This window comes from Bos indicus x Bos taurus, chromosome 3, assembly GCF_003369695.1.
Source record: "Bos indicus x Bos taurus breed Angus x Brahman F1 hybrid chromosome 3, Bos_hybrid_MaternalHap_v2.0, whole genome shotgun sequence".
In the NCBI taxonomy this organism is placed as follows: domain Eukaryota; kingdom Metazoa; phylum Chordata; class Mammalia; order Artiodactyla; family Bovidae; genus Bos; species Bos indicus x Bos taurus.
Window position 1 is genome coordinate 41,134,456 of NC_040078.1, and position 4,877 is coordinate 41,139,332.

The window sequence follows — 4,877 nt, forward strand, 5'->3', positions numbered from 1 at the left end:
CTAAGTACCTATCAATATTTTACTTGGGTCTTCTCCTGGGAAATGTGCAACTGATGAAGATCAATGCAAAAGACACTTTTCAGTTTTCCAAAGTTTATCTTTCAGTATGCTTTTTGATGTGATATTTCACTAACAATTCTTCCCAATATGCCTTCTAATGATTGCTCATTCCTCATGTAGTCTGTACTTGCCCATCTTTGTTAGATAATTTACCAATTTATAATCACTTGATTAGAAAAATCACAGAACAGTATTTGTGATATTGCTGTCTCCTAATGAGTTTCCCCTTCTTAAGTGTCAGCTTGACTTCATGATTCTTAAAAAAAAAAAAAAAAAACAGAACATGAAAGAAGCAATAGGCCATCATTTCTAATGTGTGTGTACTTAGTGGCTCAGTCATGTCCAATTTTTTGCAACACTATGGACTGTACCTTGCCAGGCTCCTCTGTCCATGGGATTTCCCATATAAGAATACTGGAGTGGGTTGCCATTTCCTCCTCCAGGGGATCGTCCCAACCCAGGGATCAAATCCAAGTTTCTTGCATTGGCAGGCAAATTCTTTACCACTGAGCCATCTGGGAATTCCATCATTTATAATACTAGATTATAAAAGAGATTGTGGCATTTGGATGCTTTCTCACTTTCTCTCAAATCACAAGCTTCTGGAAGAAATCAGCTGTATATTCTGAGGCAGTCCAACAGAGATACAAGAATAAACTTAGAGTAGGGACATTTTGGGAGAAGGCAATGGACCCCACTCCAGTGTTCTTGCCTGAAGAATCCCAGGGACGGTGGAGCCTGATGGGCTGCCGTCTATGCGATCGCACAGAGTCAGATACGACTGAAGCGACTTAGCAGCAGCAGCAGCAGGGACATTTTGAGACTTGCCAACCAACAGACTAGTGAGTGAGCTCTGAAGCAGAACCTATCTCAGTTAAGTCTTGAATTGACTTCAGTATTAGCTAATATCTTGATTAACATCTCTTGAGAGACCATAAGTAAGAACCATCCAGCTAGAACCAAAGTGGCTGCCGTGAGCGCAGACGGCGGCGAGTCATTCGGTCGCGTCTGACTCTGTTGCCACCCCATAGACTGTTAGCGCTCCAGCCTCCTCTGTCCATGGGATTTCCCAGGTACCTTGCTTTTCTGTCAAGAATTGACAGTGTCGGAGTGAAAGGATGCTACCTGTGCACACACTGTCTGTAGAACTTTTGAAGACGGTAGAATAGCGTTCAATTCTGCAGGGAGCACCTGTGGATCAAGCTATGGTGGAAGATGTTTCATAAAGGAAAAAAGCACCACAGCAGTAGCAGTTCCCAGAGCAGTGAAATCAGTACCAAGAACAAGTTGGTAGACTCCAACCTTGGGGGGCTGTCACGGTCCGGCACCGAGGCAAGCCTCAACACCTATTCCAGCAAGAACACAGGACAAAGCAACAATTCAGACACCTGTGCAGAACTTCGAATAAAGTATGTTGGTACCATTGAGAAACTGAAACTTTCGGAGGGGAAAAGTTCGAAGGACCACTGGACCTGATAAATTATATAGTTATTGCCCAGCAAGATAGAAAGTTGTCCTTTGTTCCTCTGGAGGAAGAATTTATTATGGGAGTTTCCAAGTATGGTATAAAGGCATCCACATCAGATCAATATGGTGTTCCGCATCGGCTCGCTCTGTATTTAATCATCTGGATGGTGTGTTTCCACGATGGTCTCGAGGCAGGAAAAGAGCTTTCTGGCTCTGAAGACCACATATGCAAGCAACCAAGAATACAGTCTGTGGCTTTACCAGTGCAACAGCCTGGAACAAGCACAAGTAATCTGCAAAGTTTTACCAACTGCTTTCGATTCTGTATTGACATCTGAGAAAACTTGAATTCTGAAATTAAGGGGGAAGTAAGCTTCATGTGCAAGTTCAGCCATTTTCTCAATAGTTCTGTATCCAATCTGCAGTGATGAACTTTTAGGAAATATGAACGATCCTTTGCTTTTGATTTTCTGAAGAAAATGCAATGTATAAAATGTCAGTCATTTGTTTTTTTTTTAATTAAAATGTGTCTTATTAAACAGTGGAAACAAACAAACAAAAAGAACCATCCAGCTAAACTATTCTCAGATACCTGACCCACTGTAACTGTGAGATAAGAAATGTGCTATGTTCATTTTCAAAGTTTGAGCTTTTTAATATGGTAATAAATATAATGCAGTGTGGTTTTGAACTGTGGTGTTGGAGAAGACTCTTGAGAGTCCCTTGGACTGCATGGAGATAAGACCAGTCAATCCTAAAGGAAATCAGTCTTGAATATTCATTGATAGGACTGATGCTGAAGCTGAAGCTCCAATACTTTGGCCATCTGATGTGAAGAACTGACTCACTGGAAAAGACCTTGATGCTGGGAAAGATTGAAGGCAGGAGGACAAGGGGGTGACAGAGGATGAGATGGTTGGATGGCATCACGATTCAATGGACATGAATTTGAGCAAGCTCAGGGAGTTAGCGATGAACAGGGAAGTCTGGCATGCTGCAGTCCATGGGATCCCAAAGAGTTGGACATGACTGAGTGACCGTACTGAACTGAATAAATATAATAGTCAAAAATACATATTAAATAAATAAAGGAATAAATGTATAAATGAATGAATGCCAGGACTTTGAGTTCTATATCTATATCTGATTCTGACATCTATTACATGAGAAAAAGAATTCATTAAAGAGAACTGCAAATAATTAGGGTGTCTAACATTTATGATTGAACTGTCTACAAATGTAGAAATATTTGGGCTTCCGGGGTGGTGCTAGTGATAAAGAACCTGCCTGTCAGTGCAGGAGATGGAAGAGATGCAGTTTCAATCCCTGGGTTGGGAAGATGCCCTGGAGAAGGGTATGGCAACCCACTTCAGTATCATGCCTAGAGAATATCACGGATAGAGGAGCCTAGTAGGCTATGATCCATAGGGCTGCAAAGAGTTGGACATGACTGAAGCAATTTAGCAAGTATGGGTAGCATATGTGCTAAGTTGTAGTAATTACCCAGAAAATTGGATAGGTTTTAAAACAAGAAAAGGTTTTAAGCAGAAATTATTTTAAATAGGTTTTTCAAGGAAGGGTTTCAAACTCAGACACCCTCTCATCTATCCAGGATGGCTTAAGCCTGATGCCTTAGGGCTGAATTAGATGAGGTGCCTCTCACTCTTTGATATAATGATAATTAGTACTTACTGAGCCCCCATGGGGTATATGTCCCTTTCTGGGTGATATTTGAAAGCTAGTTTAGTCATGATCTTTTTTATTTGATAAAGAGAATGCTCCATACATATTAATTACAAAAATCTTTCCAACTCATTAAATTTGTGACCTCTTTGGTTTTTTGAAATTATAGCACAAATTGTCTGCACAATTCATTTGACAATAACACATGTACTGGCTTGTGACATTTCTTGAATTGTTATTTTATTGATGTTTAGTTCTTCATGTAAGGAAACCTTTCTGACTCATTATTTTATAACATGTATCTCTACATTTTTAACCATACCAAGACACACAGTCAAGCTTACAGGTAGTTAATTCTAAATATTTGATACAATGACCATATAGAAAATACAACCTTGTTATCACATTTTAGCTGTGATGTATACCTGTGCAATATAATTTTGAAGCCCAGGTCTCCCATTTGTATGTACTCTGCCTTTTTCTTTCTCTTGTACCCATCTAGAGATGTCTCGGAGAAGGCAATGGCACCCCACTCCAGTACTCTTGCCTGGAAAATCCCATGGACCGAAGGGCCTGGTGGGCTGCAGTCCATGGGGTCGAGAAGAGTCGGACACGACTGAGCGACTTCACTTTCACTTCTCAGTTTCATGCATTGGAGAAGGAAATGGCAACCCACTCCAGTGTTCTTGCCTGGAGAATCCCAGGGACTGGGGAGCCTGGTGGGCTGCCGTCTATGGGGTCACACAGAGTCGGACACGACTGAAGCGACTTAGCAGCAGCAGCAGAGATGTCTAGGCCACTTTTTACTCCTGAAGGATTTTGAATCATGGTTTATTGTCATAATTCTCCATAATTTTAATAAACAAGTTGTTGAGGAAATACAACAAAAGTGTTTGTTGCTTAGTCGTGTCCAACTCTTTGTGAACCCATGGACTGTAACCAGCCAGGCTCTTCCAGAACACTGGGGTGGATTGCTATTTCCTTCTCCAGGGGATCTTCCTGACTTAGGGATTGAATACGGGTCTCCTGCATTACAGGCAGACTCTTTACCGTCTGAGCCACCAGGAACTATGGGGTACAAGAGTAGTGGAAATAAAAAGTTTTACTACTGAATAAGTACTAAACCAGAATGTGATGTATATTACTGGCAATCTGCTAAGAGATTGCAAGGACAGAAAGACATCTCATTCTTTAAATAGCCAAACAGGTAAAGCCCATTATTTACTTGTTTTCAAGATAGCCAATAACTTGTCCTCCAATAAGGAAACTGAGCAGCACTATTTTCAAATACAATTTATCCCAAATTCATTTGGTAATTACTATTGGTGTTAACTGACTTTATCAAGAGGAAAAACAAAGTTATTGTATCTTTATGACAAGATATACTTTTACAACATGGAGCAAGACATCCATTAAAGTTAGGCTTCTACCCTCCCACAGATGTTTAGGTCCTTGATAAAGGCATCCCTGAGTCATATAACTGGGAAGAGGCTTGTCCAGTTTCTTAAAAGATTTATATACAGTTCAAAGAGACAGAGAAAGAACTTAAAAGTTTTACAAAGTAACTAATATAGGGAGAGGGAAGACTTGTCTTCTCTTATTTTCAACAGGGAGACTTAAGCTTCTTATGTTTAATCATTATTTATACTTACCATGCAGATAATCTT

General features: G+C 40.3%; 1 pseudogene; it reads left to right on the plus strand.

The window, feature by feature from the left end:
• Positions 1–1,275: 1,275 nt before the first annotated feature.
• LOC113890485 lies at positions 1,276–1,875 on the plus strand (annotated as a pseudogene).
• Positions 1,876–4,877: the final 3,002 nt, after the last annotated feature.